The sequence below is a fragment of the Dasypus novemcinctus genome, chromosome 11 (assembly GCF_030445035.2).
Source record: "Dasypus novemcinctus isolate mDasNov1 chromosome 11, mDasNov1.1.hap2, whole genome shotgun sequence".
Lineage (NCBI taxonomy): Eukaryota > Metazoa > Chordata > Mammalia > Cingulata > Dasypodidae > Dasypus > Dasypus novemcinctus.
The window spans coordinates 6,516,022-6,536,311 of NC_080683.1; the positions used below are offsets into that span (position 1 = coordinate 6,516,022).

The following is a 20,290-nucleotide window of genomic DNA, read 5'->3' on the forward strand; positions in this document are numbered from 1 at the left end:
CCGTCCGCTAGGCCCCGCCCCTTCCTCTCCCGGAGGCCCGCCCCTCAGTGGCGTCACAACCCCGTGACGTCTCCCGCGTGACCTCACCGCGGCGGAGCGAGGGGGAGGGAAGTGGGAAGGAGGAATGGGACTGTCCGGTGGCTGGTGGGTCGCTCCCGGCCTGACCCCTCCCCGGCCCGCCCCGTCGCCTCCATCCCCGAGGGAAGGGTTAAAGCGTGGGGTAGGAGGAGAAGCTCGGGGATCTTCGTCGATGAGAAGCCCCTACGTTTTCAGGTGAGGAAAGTGAAGTCCGGGGAGGGGCAGAAACATGGCAAGGTCACGCAGCAGATTGCACGCACTACCCAGCCGCCATCCTGACCCTTGGTCTCCCCCTCACGCTGGAAGGGCTCGCCTGCGTGTACAAGTTTCCAGAGCCGCTTTTCCAGAGGGCTGTTGCTCTAAATCCCTGGGTCTCCGCCACTCTAGATAATGATTGCTACAGTTCATAAGTGCTGTTTCCGTTATGCAACGGTAGCATCGTGTCACCAGGAAGTTAAAGGAGGCCTCGATACAAAACGTCGACCACAGGTCCAGACGACCACCACACAATCTTCCCCCCGTCCCGTCAGGACCTAATCTCTCAAAGGTTTTTGGCATGCCTTCTATTTTAAGGATTACTATGCATCTGCTTCACCTACCTGATCATGGCTCCATTTCTTGAATCAAAGAGTGAGAAAGGAAGAATAGAAACCATTTTGTCTATTCTCTTGCAGTTCCTTCTTTCAGCACGTGTGTTTTAAACACCACTATTTGCCCAGGGCTCTGCTAGGTCCGTGGGAGAAAAAATGGTAGGAAATGGCCTCCTGTCTTCAAGTAGCTCCTGTCTATTTTACAATTAAGGAAAGTGTCCAAAGATACACAGCGACAAACTGGAACCCAGCTTTTTGACTCCTAAAGACATTTCAACAATTTCAACAAAAGACAAATCAGGAATAACTAACCGATACTCTCTGGAAATGTCTGGGAGATTTTGGAAAGGGAAAGCACTCGCTCTCCACAACCAAATAAAAGTTAGTAGGACACGGTGATTTAAAAAACCTAGGTTCTGGGGTCATACACATTTGATATTCACATTCTCATTTTGCCACTTACTGCTAATAATAATGCCTCCCCTAATACGATTTTTGTGAAGATTAAATAAGGAAACAGTATATCTATCAGGCAACACAGTGCCTACTCCGTAAGAAGCACTCAATAAATGGTTACTAGTATTGTGCCATGAACAGGAGGCGATGCTTGTAGGGTTAGGCAATAATGCAAGTAGGCAAGGATTTCTTCTTCACCTGCACCCTCTTCTACTTCATTTCCTGTCCTGGTTCTTTATTAAAATAAGAAATACGTGTCCTTTCTCCAGTGATTTGTTTTTTTCCAGCCAAGAATATCTTATGGGAAACATACCTATTACAGCATACAGTAATCAATACTTACAAACTAATGCTATGTGGTGGTAAACATTTTATGAGAACATGTTCTTAGGCCTCTAAGATCAGTGTGGGAAGTTTGGGTCATTGTCAGAGCCTAACTTGGCAGTGACAGCAATGCTGGACTATTTCATTACAGTATTATTAAGGAAAATCCACTATTTCCATCAGAGTTGAACTCATATTGCCCCATTGTTTTGGATAATGGGATGAAACCTAAATATTAGACCTGAAGGAACTGAAACTGTCTAGTCCAACCTTTGAGTTTTAAAATTGAAAAAAAAAAAAATGAAAGTAAGAGGGAAATTGACTTATCACACATCATACGGCTAAGTAAAAGGTCTAACTCCTAGCCCAGCACTCATCTACTATATTCTGCTACATTCTCTCTATACTTTATGTTCAATTTGGGCCTTACACATAAACAGAAAATTTGACCCAAGCACTGATTTAATGTTAGACAATAGTCTTTCTAGGACGTGTTTTAACTTGACATGTCACGGATTAAAGTTGTCTTGGTTAAGAATCAAAAAGAAGAAAATGTTACTAGAACCTGGTAACTCCATTGGAATGCTGACCCAGGGGAAATCGAAAGCCTTACCAACTCCTGCAGTACCAGGGTCTTACCTTGTACCTCAACAGCCCTCATCATAAATAATTCTTGGAAATAGGAGGCCTAAATGGTTCAGAACTTCAGCCCATGGTAAACATTATCCCAAAGGGGCACAACTATTTCACAAAGGAATTCTGGAACTGGGGATGAAGGGACATTCTGGGTTTTCAGGAGACTTGGGGTGGTACCCCAGCAGTTAATTCCCTGAGGACCAGGGTTGCTGAACATCTGGAGAACTCAGGACAATCATTCCCAATGAAAACCTGTCCCACCTCTCAGCCCTGCTCAGAAACACTGACCAAGGTGACTGATTCATTAGAAATGAGGGGAGACTCCCAAGTAGATTGGTTCCTGTGGGGGGGGGGGGGGGGGTTCTACCTTCAAGGCTCCAAAGTTCTTTTCCCGGGAAAAGGACCTGGAGAAGAAATTGTTCAGACCTAAAGGGACGAATTGATTAGCACCTTCCTAAGGAAGAAAAGCTGACAGCAGTATTCAAAAGGGTTTCAAGGTACCATCTCAGAATTGGAGTTATGCCTGGAGCCACCATTGCCTGTAACATGCCAGGTTCTTTCTGGTTCTTTGGGCTACTGGTCTTCTCTTAGGAATTTAAACTAACCCAGATCTCCAGATCAGGTCCATGTCAGGGTTTCTTAAGGAACGTAGTCCATTCGGTCATTCAGAAGTTGAGAGTTCAGGAGAAGAGTCACATCAGGGAAGCTTAGATTGCTTCCACATCTCCTAGTCCTTACCACTCAGAATTACCAAGGTCAGCCAGAACTATCTGAGGGTTTGCCACAGCATAACTAATTGAGAGACTAGACAGAGAATCCAAATAGACTTCTGGGTATATTATATGACAATAGCGACTTGTAGTAGAGGCCTTTTGGATACACATCCAAACTATGAAAACTCCTTTTTCCTGAACTATTAACAGCCTCCCTTAGGTGCCCCCAGTAACAATGTCAGCCCTACATATCCCTGCCCTTTATCACTCACTGATTGGTCCAAAAGGAGACACCTGATCCAGGCTCAGCCAATCAGATTCTTTCTTGGGAATTTGGACTTGGAACTCAGTAAGTTGGTGAAATAGGCCTGGGATGTTTGCTTGAAAGAGAATGACAGAAATACATGAAGAGAGACCACCTTTTGGGGCATCCATGAAAAGGAGCTAATGCCCCTGTGCAGGAGGAGAACCATAAAGCAGAGAGAAGTGAAGATGAGAGACCTGAAGGCATGCAAGAAGTTCCAGTGATCCTGAGTCCTGGTTGTTCAACCTTCCTTGGATTCCATGAAACTCTCTAGGTTCTGGTCAATATACAGTTATCTTGTGGATGAGCTCAAAGAATCAAGGCAAAAAAAGGAAAAGAAATACAAAAGGGAGCGGTTGTAGGTCAGTGGTTGAGCTCCTGCTTTCCATATATGAGGTCCTAAGTACGACCCCTACTGCCTCCTGAAAAAAGAGAAAACCAAGTCTCATTAAGGAAAGGATATAGCACAGTGGTTGAGCACCTGCTTCCCATGTACAAGGTCCTGGGTTCAATCCCTGGTACCTCCTAAATATATATATACACACACACACACGAGAATATTTGATTTCTACATGAGGATAAACTTCCTAAACTTTATTTATTTTTCATTTATTTCTCTCCCCTTCCTGCCCCCCGCCCAGTTGTCTGTTCTCTGTGTCCATTTGCTGTGTGTTCTTCTGTGTCCGCTTGTATTCTTGTCAGCAGCACCAGGAATTGTGTCTCTTTTTGTGTGTCATCTTGCTGCATCAACTCGCCATGTGTGAGTGCCGTTCCACTCCTGGGCAGGCTGCACTTTTTTTGCGGGGTGGCTCTCCTTACAGGGTGCACTCCTTGCACATGGGGCTCTCCTATGCAGGGGACACCCCTGCATGGCACGGCACTCGTTGCACACATCAGCACTGGTCATGGGCCAGCTCACCACACAGATTAGGAGGCCCTAGGTTTGAACCCTGGACCTCCCATGTGGTAGGTTGATGCTCTATTCATTGAGCCAAATCTGCTTCCCGACTTCCTAAACTTTAAAAAGCATTGGAAGGAGTGAGATGCTTCAGGGCTCCCTCCCCTACTAAAGCTTTGAGCAACCAGCAGAAATTAATAGAAGCATCTTTCTCAAAGCTCCAGAAAATAAAGCATTGCAGTACAAAGGTGAACATCACGTCAAGAAAAAGACTACTGGTGGCGGACTTGGCCCAGTGGTTAGGGTGTCCATCTACCACATGGGAGGTCCATGGTTCAAACCCCGGGCCTCCTTGACCCATGTGGAGCTGGCCCACACGCAGTGCTGATGCGCGCAAGGAGTGCCATGCCACGCAGGGGTGTCCCTGCATAGAGGAGCCCCACGCGCAAGGAGTGTGCCCCATAAGGAGAGCCACCCAGCGTGAAAGAAAGTGCAGCCTGCCCAGGAATGGCGCCGCACACACAGAGAGCTGACACAACAACAACAAGATGATGCAACAAAAAGAGACACAGATTCCTGTGCCGCTGACAACAATAGAAGTGGACAAACAAGAAGACGTAGCAAATAGACACAGAACAGACAACTGGGGTTGGGGGGGAAGGGGAGAGAAATAAATAAATCTTTAAAAAAAAAAAGAAAAAGACTACTTAAAAGCATTAGAGGGAGGAGGTGTTGCTCAGTGGTTAGAGTGCCTGCTTCCTATGTACAAGGTCCCAGGTTCAATCCCTGGTACCCCCTTAAAAAAGACAGATTCCTGGTCCCAGTTCCAGAGGGAGCACAGAAACCCTCCTGCACATCGTGGGAGCATGTGTATCTGCCCCAGTCTGTCTTTTGATGGCCTGAGAGACTCACTGTCCCAGAACTTGTTCCCCCTGTAGAAGGTGACTCACTTAGCTCTCCTACAGAACACAGTAGGACAGCAGTCATGTCATGCTGCCTGGGGCAGGGGATTACTGCTTTAGGACTTAGAGTGCACTGCCTGGGACGATGAGGAAACTGTTTCCTAGGGAAGAGGGGCATTCATATCCATGTAAACGGATATCTAGCTCCACACATGCATGCCTGTGACAAGGTGCACACATGCAGAAAGGGTGAGGGAGGCCCCGGAGCTTTGACCAGGAGCTATTCTCTAAAATTTCTGGATTAGTCCTGAAGGAGAACACTTGAACAGGTCAATATGCAAAAGACTGGGAAACGTGTTTTCTTTTTCTCCTTTCTTTTCTTTGGTTAGTTCATGGCATTCCGGGAAGCTCTGTCATGACAGCAGCTGGATACAAGCTAAAGAAGAGACGTGGCAGAATCTAATTCCAGTGATAATATATCATTAAAATATAAATGTCCTGGGTCCTGGTTTCAACAAAAGGTTACAAAGTCATACAAAGAGGCAGAAAATGACATCCAAGGCAAAGGAGATTAAAGCATTAGAAACCCTCCATGAGGACAAGACCTGGGAAGCATCGGACAAAGACTTCGAAACAATGGTCTATGACATCCCAGAAGATGGTGGACTGAAAAGACATGGGACTCTCTTCTCTCCTAGAGAAATAGCTAGAGGACAGGCAGAAACAGGCTGGAAAAAGTATTTTAGGGTTTAGGACGTCAGAGGAAAGATGGACACCACCCAGAAGAAGAGGCACAAAGGGAAAGAATCACGACGGCAAAACTGTGAGTTAGAAAGTGGCTGCTACTACTGCCGGCACCCCCTCCCCCCAAGCTATAGACACTTTTAAATTCTCAGGCCTCAGAGCTAGCTGCTAAAGGCAAAGTGGGCCCTAGGGATCTGCCTTCCAAGGAAAAGGGAAAGAGAGGAACACCACCTAAGACTGACTTAGCTTTGGACCAACACAATTATCTGCTGTGTCCCCAAGCTCTTCCAGGCTGGGTGGGGCACATGCCATTGTTTGCCTTGGGAGCCAGCAAGAGATTAAAGAGATCCAGCCCTCTCAATCTCCCCCTCTACTGGCTGGGACTGGTTGAGAACACAGAGGGGAGTGAAATTATTTCCTACCCGGTTAAAGGGAGGGGGCTACCAGCAAAGGTTGGAGAACTGCCTCTGAGAAAGTTTAAATTGCAAGGCTCTTAGCCTCCAGGCAGGGACCTCTATCATATTGATCAGTCTGGGTTGCAGCAAACACACTCTGACCAGACGTTGAACTGAGAGGGATGTCAAAAAGCACCATCTACTGACAGGCCAAGGAAGCACATGTGAGGAAATCGAAAGTAAATAAGAGAGACTTTTTCCAGCCTTTACACCTTCCCCCCCAAGGTCCTAGGAAGCAGGTCTGCAACCCATTACTGGGTCCAGAGCCCAGTTTTGAGCAACTGGCAGGGACAATCGTAGAGCCCCAGAACAGGTTAAGCCAAAAATCAAAGAATAGCAGTAATGCACAGCCACCTGCCACTAAATCCTTAGGAAAGAGAAATTAAGCATCTGAGAAAACCACCAGCCTAATCAGATGCTGAGACATCAGCAAAAAATTACAAGGCATACTGTGAAAATGGAAGACATGGCCCAAGGAAAGGAATCTATTAAACCCCCAGGAGAGACACAGGATTTGAGATAACTCATCACCAAGATGCAAACACATTTCCAAAGTCAATGAGTTGAAAGACAGTATAACTGAAGAAGGGGTACACAGACCCCTTACTAAGTCCACACTACCCTGTGTATTATTTAATAAGTACATCACACCAACCAATCCATCCCCACAGGAATAATGTTTTGTTTTATCCCCCGCCCCTTGCAGCTTGCTTACTGTCTGCTCTCTGTGTCCATTCGCACGTTCTTTCTGTGTCTGTTTGTCTCCCTTTGTTGCATCATCTTGCTGCACCAGCTCTCCACGGGCGTGGGCTGTCAGCTCTCTGCAGGCGCAGACCAGCCTGCCTTCACAAGGAGGCCCTGGGACGCGAACCCAGGGCATTCCATATGGTAGATGGGAGCCCAATCAGTTGAGCCACAGGCACTTCCCAAGAATAATGTTTTTTGGAATTTCAATTCAATCTCACAGACCCCTTGTTAAGAACCCCTGAGTAAGATAAACAACAGAAAGAAGACATTGAGCAAGCATAAAGAAGAATTTTAAAACCTGAATTAAAAAGTAACAGAGCTCGGGGAAAATAAAGACAACATAGGTGAAACCAAAAACACATTAGAGGCATAGAACAGCAGACTTGAAAAAATTAAGCAGAGCCTCAGGGAGTTGAACGATAACACAAAACACAGGAACATATGTGTCATATGAGTTACAGAAGGAGAAGAGAAGGGGGAAAGGGAAGAAAGAGTATTTGAGGAAATAATAGCTGAAAATTTCCCAACTCATGAAAGAAATGAACCTACATGTCCAAGAAGTGCAGCATACCCCAATCAGAATAAATACGAATAGACCTACTCCAAGACACATACTACTCAGAATGTCAAACATCAAAGTTGAAAAAATTCTAAGAGCAGCAAGGGAGAAGAAAGCCCTCACATACAAGGGACACCCAGTAAGACTTACTACAGAATTCTCATCAGAAACCATGGAGGTGAGAAAACAAGGATACAATACAATTAGGATACTGAAAGAGAAACACTGCCAACCGAGAATTCCTTGTCCAGCAAAATTGTCCTTCAAATATGAAGATGAGTTTAAAATATTCACAAACAGGCTAAGACAATTCATAGAAAAGAATCCACTTTTGCAAGAAATAGTAAAGGAAGCCTTAGAGACTGAAAGAAAAAGACAGGAGAGTGAGGCTTGAAGGAGAGTATAGAAGAAAGAATAGCAGAAAGAAAAGCAAAAGAGTAGAACAACAGAGAAAAATAAGGTATGATATGAAAACCAAAGAATAAAATGGAAGAAGTAAATAATGCACTTACAGTAATATCATGGAATGTGAATGGATTTAACTCCCCAATTTAAAGATACAGGCTGACAGAATGGATTAAAAAACATGAGCCATTCATATGCTGCCTAGAAGAGACTCACCTGAGACCACGGTTTCTTAACAAAGGGTCTGTGAGCTTAAATTGAAATGCAAAAGAAAAATTCTTGTGGGAACCTGTTGGTGTGAGTGTGATATATTTATTAAATAATACACAGTATAGTGTGGCCTTAGTAACGGATCCATGGTTTTCACTTTACTGGCAAAGGGGTCAATGAAACAAAAAAGGCTAAGAACCCCTGTCTTGAACCCAGGGATACAATCCGGCTGAAAGTGAAAAGTTGGAAAAAGATACTCCATGCAAACAGTAACCAAAAAAGAGCAGGAGTAGCTATACTAATGTCAGACAAAATGCACAAAAGTTATAAGAGATACAGAAGGCCATTATATATTCATAAAAGGGACAATCCACCAGGAAGAAATAACAGTCATAAATACCCATGCACCTGACCAGGGTGCCCCAAAATGTATTAGGCAAACTCTGGCAAAACTGAAGGGAGAAATAGACCTCACTACACTAATAGTTGGAGACTTCAACCCACCACTTATGTCATTAGGTAGAACAACTAGAGAGATCAACAAGGAAATGGAGAACTTGAACAATATGATAAACGCATTAGACCTCACAGACATATACAGAACACTGTGTCCAAATTCAGTGGGTTGCACATTCTTCTCAAGTGTCCATGGATCTTTCTCCAGGATAGACAGCATGTTAGGGCACAATGCAGCTCTCAGTGAATATAAAAATATTGAAATTATACAGAGCACCTTCTCAGATCATAGTGCAATGAAACTGGAAACTGAAATAGGATTTTTTAATTATTATTTAAATAATGAAAATGCTCTAATGATGATTGAGGTGATGAGTGTTCAACTATGTGATTATACCAAATACCATTGATTGTACACTTTGGATGAATTGTATGCTTTATTAATATGTATCAATAAAATTGACTTTTAAAAAATAGAGATAAATTCACAAATGTGTGGAGATTGAACAACACACTCCTAAATAATCAGTGGGTCTTAGAAGAAATTGTAAATGAAATTAGTAAATGTATTAAGACAAATGAAAGCAAGAAGTCAACTCATCAAAACTTAGAGGATGAAGCCAAGAATATCGCCAAATACAATAGGAAAATGAAATAATGATAGGTTTGAATATAAGAAATAAAATACATAATTTAGAAAAACTAAATGTTTTTTAAAATTGGAATATTAAAAAATAATGAGGGAAGTGAATGTAGCCCAATCAATTGAGCTCCCATCTACCATATGGGAGGCCTTGAGTTCCTGTCCTGGGGCCTTCTTGCTAAGGCAAGCTGGCCTGCACCCGCTGAGAGCTGATGGCCTGCACCCACCAAGAGCTGATGGGCAGAGAGCTGGCACAGCAGATGACGCAAAAAAGGGAGACAAGCAGACACAGAAGAACGCACAGCGAATGGACACAGAGAGCAGACAGCAAGCAAGCAGCAAGAGGGAGGGGATGGATAAATTAAAAATAATGAAAAATAATTCAAAAATTTTTTTGACATTTTGCCTTTCATTACTTAATATCTGCTGTCCTGTGTGTACAGTGGCATTTTCTTCCATTTCTTCTCCAGTGTCCTACTTTTTTTCGTTTTGTCTTCAAAAATGTTTTAAGTCACAGTAAAGTTACATACAAAATATAGGGGACTCCCATATACCCAACATCCTCCCCCTTTCCCCTTCCGATATCAATACTTTTTTATATGTGGACGGTACATTTGTTACAACTGATGTACAGATATTGAAGCATAGCTGCTAACCATGGTCAATGGTTTACACTATGGTCTACACTCTAGACCATACCCTTTTATAAACTTTTGATGAAATTTAACATGGCCTGTATCCATCATTGCAAGTCACGCACAAGACTTACATTACCCACCAAATACCCCCTCTTCCATCTATTTTACTCCTCCTTTCCCCTCCCCTTGGGGCCCAGGGCAACCACCAGCTTCACCCTTGAAGGACAAGATTCACAGATACTTGCAGCAATGCTGAGGGCTTGACTCGCTAGTCTCTCCCCTCCTATTAGGAAACGCCATGCTCTTGAGAGACCCTCCCGTCTGTTTGAAAACATCAGGCCTCCCCAGGATGGGAGTCCAACACCTTCCTGCTCATTATGTGGGTCTCCACCCACTAATATAACACACTATGACAAAATGATCTCTTGCACATTCTCTAGAAGACAGCCCCAGGTGTGCCCTGTCCCAAATGCCCCCCCATCCAACAACCTAAACCCTTCCTTGTCATATTGCCAATAAAGCTTTCTCAACATTGTAGTTTCAACCACGTACCAGCCAATTCCCAGTGTTCACCTGTTCCCTCCCCCCAGTTCCATGGGCTGTCCAGCCTGTCCTCGCCATCCTAGCCCCCTGTCAGAATTCCACTGCCCAGCCCGACAGTATTCCTACACCCCTTCACTGCACAACTACTCACCTACACCTTATCATAGATTTCACCTGTAGGGGCATCGGCTCACAACCTTCTCCCTTTCTCTTTCTTGTAAACCTATCTTCTGGATGCCAGCTCTCTGAGACAGCCTTGATTTCATATCAGAGAGGTCATGTAATATTTGTCCTTCAGTGCCTGGCTTGCTTCACTCAAGGTCCTCGAGACTCATCTGTGTTAGCCCATGTGTTAGTACTGCACTCCTGCTTACAGCTGAGTATCCTGCATTCTATGTCTATACCACGTTTTGTTTGTCCATTCATCCCTTCCTGGGCTTCAGGTTGATTCCACCTTTCAGCAACAGGGAGTAATGCCACTGTGAACCTGGCGTGCATGCATCTATTCATGTTCTTGTTTCTTATGGGTACACACCCAGCAGTGGAATTGCTGGATCATGTGGCAGTTCTATAGTTACTTTTTGGGGAAGCACAAAACTCTCCCACAATAGTTGGCTCCTTCTGCATTCCCACCTGCAGTGGATGAGGGGCCCCATTCCTTCCATCCTCTCTAACACTTGCAGTCCTCTGTTTTTTAATGGCCACTAGTCTCATGGGTGTAAGATGGCATCTCATTATAGTTTTGACTTGCATTTCCCTAATAGCTAGTGATGTTGAACATCTTTTCATGTCCTTTTTAGCCATTCGTATTTCTTCTTTGGAGAAGTGTCTGTTCAAATCATTGGCCCATTTTTTTAAACCGCCTCCCCTTGTGACTTGCTTGCGCTCTGCTCTCTGTGTCCATTCGCTGCACGCTTTTCTGTGTTTTTGCTTGTCTCCCTTTTGGTTGCGTCCCCTTGCTGAGTTGGCTCTCCGCAGCAGCATTTGCGGGCTGGTGGCACTCCACGGCACTTGCAGGCGAGCCTGCCTTCACGAGGAGGCCCCGGGACACTAACCCAGGGCCTCCCATATGGTAGACGGCAGCCCAACTGATTGAGCCACAGCTGCTTCCCCTGGCCCATTTTTAAAATGGGTTGTCTTTTTATTTTCAAGATACTACATTTCTTATATATGCTAGATATTAGGCTCCTATCAGATACATGATTACCAAATATTTTCTCCCATTGGGTAGGCTGTCTTTTCACTTTCTTGACAAACTCCTCTGAGGTGCAAAAGGTTTCAATTTTGAGGAGGTCCCATTTATCTATTTTTTCTTTCACTGCTAATGCTTTGGGTGTGAAGTTCATGAAGCCATTTCCTATTGCAAGATCTGGTAAATGCTTCCTGACATTTTCTTCCAAGGTCTTTATGGTCTTGGCTCTTATATTTAGATCTTTGATCCATCTTAAGTTGATTTTTTTTTCTCTGCCCTTGCCCCCCCCGCCCCCCCCCCCCCGAGTTGTCTGTTCTCTGTGTTTATTTGCTGTGTGTTTTTCTTTGTCCGCATCTGTTGTTGTCAGCTGCACGGGAATCTGTGTTTCTTTTGTTGTATCATCTTGTTGTGTTAGCTCTCTGTGTGTGCGGCACCATTCCTGGGCAGGCTGCACTTTCTTTCACACTGGGCAGCTCTCCTTACGGGTGCACTCCTTGCGCGTGGGGCTCCCCTACACGGGGGACACCCCTGCGTGGCAGGGCACTCCTTGCGCGCATCAGCGCTGCGCATGGGCCAGCTCCACACGGGTCAAGGAGGCCCGGGGTTTGAACCTCGGACCTCCCATGTGGTAGACGGACACCCTAACCGCTGGGCCAAGTCCACTTCCCTTGAGTTGATTTTTGTATAAGGTGTAAGATAGTGTTCCTCTTCCGTTCTTTTGGATATGGATATCCAGTTCTCCAAGCACCATTTGTTAAAGAGGCCGTTCTCTCCCAGTTGAGTGGGCTTGGCGGCCTTGTCAAATATCATATGCCTGTATATATGAGGATCTAGATGAGAACTCTCAGTTCGGTACCTTTGGTCACTAAGTCTATCCTTGTGCAGTTTTGATCACTGTAGCTTTGTAGTATATTTTAAAGTCAGGTAGTGTGATTCCTTTGATCTCATTTTTCTTTTTCAATATGAATTCGGAGTTTCTTTCCCTTCCAAATAAATTTCAAAGTTAGTTTTTCAAATTAAATAAAAAATGCTGTGTTGATTTTTATTGGGATTGCATTAGATCTGTAGATTAGTTTGGGTAGGATAGACATCTTAATGATGTTTAGTCTTCCTATCCATGAATATCCAGGGAATATTCTTTCATTTACTTAAGTCTTCTTTGATTTCCTTTAACAGTGTTGCATAGTTTTCTATGTATGTCATTTACATCCTTAGTTAAATTTTTTCCTAGGTATTTGATTTTTTTAGTTACTATTGTAAATGGTATTTTTTCTTGATTTCCTCCTCTGATTGCTCATTATCGGTGTACAGAAATGCTACTTATTTTTGTGCATTGATTTTATAACCTGCAACTTTACTGAACTCAATTATAAGTTCTAGAAACTTTGTTGTAGATTTCTCAGGGCTTTACGTATAGGATCACAGAAGGGTTACAGCTATGGCAAGGGAGGATCAGTGGTGTGGGGTGTCAGTGATGGGGGATACATGGCAGGAAGTTCACATGAATATACATATAAGGTATCAGATGTTCATGGGGCATTGCCACTGTGGGTAGAGATTCACACAACAGAAAGAATATTGAATTCCCATCCTAGGGAGCTCTGCCACATTCTCTAATGGAGCAGCAACAATCCCCGAAGTACAGGGCAATGACTAGTGAAGAAGAATGTCCATTGATGGACTGGCACTCTACGTGGGCCAGCTCCGTGCACGGGCCAGCTTGCCAAGAGCCTGGGCATCGAACCCTGGACCTCCTGTGTGGGAAACAGGAGCCATGTCCGTTCCCCCCTTATATTTTTGTTATATAACATTTAATGTAATCTAAGTATCTTTTAAAAGTAAATTTAAAATATAATAAAAAGCTTATAAGATGCCAAATATCATTGATTGTACACTTTGGATGAATTACATGCTTTATTATTAATATGTATCAATAAAATTGATTTGTTTAAAAAAAAGTATGGAATACAGCAAAGGCAGTCCTGAGAAGGCAATTTATAACCCTAAACACCTATATTAAAAAAGAAGAGAGAGCTATAATCAAAGATCTAGATGAACAACTGGAGAAACTAGAAAAAGAACAGCAAACCAATCCCATACCAAGCAGAGGGAAAGAAATGCTAGAGATCAGAGCAGAAATAAATGAAATTGAGAACAAAAAAAACAATAGAGAATAATAACAAAATCAAAAGCTGGTTCTTTGAAAAGATGACAAACCACTAGCTAGACTAACAAAGAAAAAAAGAGAGAAGATGCAAATAAAATCAGAAATGAAAGGGGTGAAGTTCCAATTGACCCCAGAGAAATAAAAAGGATCATAAGAGGTTATTATGAGAAACCGTATGTCAACAAACTAGACCACTTATATGAAATAGCCAAATTCCTAGAAATGCACAACCTACACTGATGCTGCAAGAAATACAAGTACTTAACAAACCAATAATATTTAAAGCGACTGAATGCATCATAAAACATTTCCCAATGAAAAAAGTTCAGAATCAGATGGTTTCGCAGGTGAATTCTACCAAACATTTCAAGAAGAATTAACTCCAATACAACTATTCCAAAAAAAATTGAAGAGGAGGGAAAATTTCCCAAAATGTTTTATGAAGTTAGCATCACTCTAATATCAAAGCCAGATTAAAGGTACCACAAGAAAAGAAAATTACAGACCAAACTCTCTAATGAACATAGATGCAAAATTTCTCAACAAAACAATTGCAAATAGATTCCAACAGCATATCAAAAGACATATATCACGACGAAGTGAGATTTATACCTGGTGTGCAAGGGTAGTTCAACATAAGAAAACCACATTAACAAACTGAAGGAAAACACATATGATCATCTTAATCAATGCAGAAAAGGCATTTAACAAAATCCAGCATCTGTTCTTGATAAAAACACTTTCAAACAATAGGAATAGAAGGAAAATTCCTCAATACAATAAAAGGTATATATGAAAACCCACAGCCAACATTGTAATCAATGGGGAAAGATTGAAAGCTTTCCCTCTAAGATTGGGAGCAAGACAGTGTTGCCCTCTGTCACCATTGTTATTCAACATTGTACTAGAAGTTCAAGCTAGAGCAATTAGAAAATAAATAAAAAGCATCCAAATAGGAAAAGAAGTAAAACCCACTATTTGCAGATGACGTGATCCATATTTAGAACATTCTAAATTGTCTATGACTAAACTACTTGAACTAATAAACAAGTTCAGCAAAGTGGCAGGATATAAGATCAACATGCAAAAATCAGTAATCTTTCTGCACACCAGAATTGAACAGTCTGAGGAGGAAATCAGGAAAATTCCCTTCCTAATAGCCACAAAAAGTCTCAAATACCCAGGAATCAATTTTACCAAAGATGTATAGGACCTATATGCAGAAAACTACAAAACAATGCTGAAAAGAAATTTTTAAAAGACCTAAACAAATGGAAAGACATTCCATATTCATGAATTAGATTAAATATCATGAAGATGCTAATCCATCCCAAACTTATTTTTAAATTCAATGCAATACCAAATCCCCAACAGCCCTCTTTACAAAAATTGAAAAGGCAATTACCATTCATTTGGAAAGAAAAGTTCACCCGATAGCCAAAAGCATTCTAAAAAAGAGGAGCAAGGGAGTAGATGTGGCTCAGGCAATTGGACACCCAGCTCCCACATGGGAGTTCCCAGGATTGGTTCCCGTGCCTCCTAAAGGCAAACAATGAGCAAGACAAGATTACAGTGAGCAAAAACATAATGAGCAGAGAACAGATGTGGCTCTAGCAGCTGAGCACCTGCCTCCCACATGGGAGGTCCTGGTTTGGTTCCTGGTGCCTCCTAAAGAAGAAACAAATAGACAATGAGCATACAATGGGCAAAAACAATGAGCATACAGACAAGGGAGATGTGTTGGGGGGGGAGGGAGGAAGCAATGTAGGAGCAATTTCACTACCTGAGCTTGAAACATATTGCAAAGCTACAGTGGTCAAAACAGCATGGTAGTGGCATAAAGATAGATACATCAATCAGTGAAATAGAATTGAAAATCCAGAAATATACCCTCTCCTCCACAGTCAACTGGTTTTCGACAAACCTACCAAAGCCATGTTAACATGACCAAACATTCTCTTCAACAAATGGTGCTGGGAGAATAGGGTGTTCATAACCAAAAGAGTGAAGGAGGACCCCTCCCTTATGCTTTATTCAAGAATCACCTCAAAATGGATCAAAGATTAAATGTAAAGCCAGAAGAAAATTGAGGGAAACATCTTAAAGACCTTGTGATAGTGGTGGTTTCTTGGACCTTACACCAAAAGCATGCACAACATAAGAAAAAATAGATAAATGGGACATCCTCAAAGTGAAACACTTTTATACCTCACAGGACATTGTCAAAAGGGTGAAAAGACAGCCAACTCAATGGGAGAAAATATTTGGAAATCACATATCCTATAAGGGTTCAATATCCATGATATATAAAGAGATGCTGCAACTCAACAATAAAAAGACAAATGGCCCAATTAAAAAATGGGCAAAAGACCTGAATAGACATTAGTCCAAAGAAAAAATACAAATGTTGAAAAAAACACATGAAAAACTGAACAACTTCATTAGTGATTAGGGAAATGCAAATCAAAACTACAGCGAGATATCATATCACACCTATTAGAATACCACTATTAAAAAGAGAACTACATATGTTGGAGAGGATGTAGAGAGAGAGGAACACTTGTTCACTATTGGTGGGAATGTAGAATGGTACAGCCACTGTGGAGGACTGTTTGGCAGCTCTTAAGGAGGCTGAATATAGACTTGCCATGTGACCTGGCAATACCACTCCTAGGTGTATACTCAAAAGAACTGAAAGTAATGACGCGAATTGACATCTGTAAATCGATGTTCAAAGCAGCATTATTCATGATTGCCAAAAGATGGCAACAACCCAGGTGTCCATCAACCAGTGAATGGTTAAACAAATTGTGGTGTATACACGATGGAATATTATGCAGGTAAAGAAGAAATGAGGTTGTAAATCATATGACCACATGGATGAACCTTGAGGACATTAAGTTGAGTGAAGCAAGCCAGACACAAAAGGACAAGTACTGTATGATCACATTATGGACTAAATATATTGTGTAAAATCATGGAGTTAATTACTTGAATATGGGTCACTAGAAAATAGAATGAGGTTAGAGAATGGAAAGCTAGGGTTAACTTCTGCAGAATTGGTTAAAAAAAGGATATGTGTTAATCTGTGAAAGTGAATAGAGGTGGCGGACTTGGCCCAGTGGTTAGGGCATCCGTCTACCACATGGGAGGTCTGCGGCTCAATCCCCAGGCCTCCTTGACCAGTGTGGAGCTGGCCCATGCACAGTGCTGATGCACGCAAGGAGTGCTGTGCCATGCAGGGATGTCCCTCGCGTAGGGGAGCCCCAAATGCAAGGAGTGCGCCCTGTAAGGAAAGCCTCCCAGCGCGAAAGAAAGTGCAGCCTGCCCAGGAATGGTGCCACACACGGAGAGCTGACACACAAGATGATGCAACAAAAAGAAACACAGATTCCCGTGCCGCTGACAACAACAGAAGCGGATAAAGAAGAAGACGCAGCAAACAGACACAGAGAACAGACAACTGGGGTGGGGGAGGGGAGAAATAAATAAATAAATCTTTTAAAAAAAAAAGAAAGTGAATAGAAAAATTGAAAGCCCAATATAGTCTATAACTAGCAATACTATTTTGTGGGTATGAAAGGGCTTACAAGAAAAGTCTAAGGTCATGTATATTACTAAAAAGAAAGGTAAAAATTGTAATGTGGAACTATATAGCATAGTAAAACCACATGTGAAATATGAATATGGGTAAAATTGCATATATAAGACTTTTTTCTTTGAAATTGAATAAATGTCTGTTGACACTGTAAGATGTTAATATCACACACACAAAAACATTATACTAAGAAACCAGCTACAAACTACTACATGTTGTATGATTCCATTTATATAACATATGAACATAAATCAATTTATAAAGATGAAATTAGATTAGTGATTATGTAGGACTGGGTAGGGACTGCTAAGGGGTGTGGAATTTTTAGAGTAATGAAGTTCTAAAATTTTTTATGTTGGTGAATGCACAACATTGTGATTATTGCCATTGATTATACACTTTGGATGGATCATATGGTATATGAATATATCTCAGTAAAAGTGCTTAATAATTGTGGAAGAATAGCCAGAAATAGCAGCCATGTATGGCAGGGGAAGGATAGATAGATCAAGGGTGAAATTTTTCTTGTTTATTTTTTGTTTGTTTGTTTATTACTATTATTATTTTTATTGAAATTCTGAAAATTCTCTAATGATGACTGAGGTGATGAATGCATAACTATATGATTATATCAAACACCACTGATTATATGCTTTGGATGAATTGTATGCTTTATTAATATGTATCAGTAAAGTTGATTTGTTTAAAAAAAAAGAAAAGAAAAACAATGTTCCTAAATATGCTCAAAGAACTAAAGGAAAACATGGACAAAGAACTAAAGGAAATCAGGGAAACAATAGATGAACACAGAGAATATAAGTACAAAGATATAAATTATGAAAAGAGACCAAACGGAGCTGAAGATCACAATGACAGAAATGAAAAATTCTCCAGAGGCATCCAACAGCAGATTGGAGCTGGCAGAAGAAAGAATCAATAAACTGGAAGATAAGACCATTAAAATCATTCAGTCTGAGGAGGAAAAAAGAAAAAAAATGAAGAAAAGTGAACAGAGCCTGAAGAATTTGTGGGATCAAGTGTGACAATATATGCATTGTGGGAGTCCCAGAAGGAGAAGAAAATGAGAAAGGGGCAGGAAGCATATTCGAAGAATAATGGCTGAAAACTTCCCAAATTTAACAGAAGATGTGAATATACCTACCCAACAGGCTCAGTGTACTCCAACACGATAAACCCAAATAGGCCCATGCCGTGACATACTATTATCAAACTTAAATACCAAAAGTGGAGAATTCTGAGAGCGACAAGAGAGAAGCCCATGTCACATACAAGAAGGTTTCGATAAGATTAAATGCCAATTTCTCATCAGCTACCATGGAGGCAAGGAGACAATAAGATTGACATAATTTAATTGCTGAAAGCAAAAAGACCTGCCAACCTATAATTCTATATCTACCAAAATTGTCTTTCAAAAATGAGGAGTGATTAAGGCATTCCCAGATACACGGAAGTTGAGGGAGCTCATCACCACTAGACTGACCCTACGAGAGATGCTAAAGAGAGATCTGCTTGTTGAAAGGAAAGGACAAGAGAAACAGATCAAAGCCACACGAAGAATTAAAGATTTGGGTATGGGTAATGACATCGGTAAATATAAATTACAGCACTGCTGTATTTTCGGTTTGTTAATTCCACTTCTTCCTACAGGATCTAAAAGGCAAATGCATAAAACGTAAAGATAAAGCAGTAGTTTGGAACTCATCATGTTTAAACATAATTGGTAACAAGAACGATATAAAGGTGGGAGTGTGAGGGGTACAGGAAAATGGTTTGTGTGTAGTATTGAAGTTAAGTTAGTATCAGAACAAACAAGGTCGCTAAAGATTCAGGATGTTAAATTTAAGCCCCATGGTAGTTACGAGGAAAATATCAGAGAATGTGCAAACTCATAGATGTAGAAATTAGAGTACAGGTGGTCATGGGTGGTGGGTGGGGGAATGGGGAGTTAATGCACAATGCGCATGGGCTTCTGTTTGGGGGATGGGGAAGTGTCAGGAAAGGAAGGTGGTGAGGGCACCACAATACTGTGAATGTGATTAATGCTGTTGGATGATATGTTGGGAGTGACTGAGATGGGAAAGTTTATGTTGTATATATGTTCTCACAGTTAAAAAAAAAAAAAGAAGAAGAAGAAGAGCAACTAAAGAGATAAAACTAAAAGAAGAAGAAGAGCAACTAAATGCAATACTGATCCTGGGTGGAATCCAGCAAGGAGGAGAAAAAGCTCAAAGGGAAATAACTGGAACATATGAAAAACATTGAAATATAGACTGTAAACTTTATATCAACATTAAACTTCTTGAACTCAATAACTGCACTTAATATGGTCACATAAGTGAATAGCCTTGTTCTTAGGAAACGTGCGTGGCAGTATTAAGTCTTCAAGGAGGATGATGTATGTAACCTACTCTCAGGTGTTCAGAAAATAGATTGATAGACAGAATGTAAATATGGCAAAATGTTAAAATTGGTGTACCTGGGTATCTGGGGGATAGGGTTGTGTTGGAATTCTCTGTATGGAATTTGTACTTTTTATTTTTTGTAGCTGACCTGTATGTCTGAAAGTATTTCAGTATAAAAGGTGTTTTTTTGTTTTTGTTTTTTAAAGCATTGAAAGCACCTATCCAGGAAAAAATACAAAACAAGACAGAACACCAACAGGCAATTCACGAAAGAAGTACAAAGGGCTAAGAAACACATTAAAATGTGTAATCTACCATTCGTAGTGAAAGCAATGGAAATTAAAACAGCAATAAAGTAACACTTTTGCCTAATCAGATTGGCAAAGCTTTAAAAGATTTATTATCACTCTGTTGGCAAGGGCGTGGGGAAGCAGGCACTCTCAAGCACCACTGCTTCTGGGAGTGTAAATTCATGCCGCCTTCCTTAACGGTGAAGTGAGGTGAACTGGTATGAAGAACCTTAAAAACGTTCAAATGCTGCAGCCGAAAAAATCCTAGATACAGAGATGGTCTTTTCACAGATACAGTATCATATATACAACAGTGAAG

The 20,290-nt window shown here is 41.6% G+C and overlaps 1 long non-coding RNA gene across 1 annotated transcript; it reads left to right on the forward strand.

The window, feature by feature from the left end:
• Positions 1–109: 109 nt before the first annotated feature.
• Positions 110–20,058, forward strand: LOC131280362 (uncharacterized). Its single transcript, XR_009187858.2, has 2 exons — positions 110–273; positions 19,888–20,058. It is a non-coding gene; the product is annotated as an uncharacterized lncRNA (long non-coding RNA).
• The last annotated feature ends 232 nt before the right edge of the window (positions 20,059–20,290 follow it).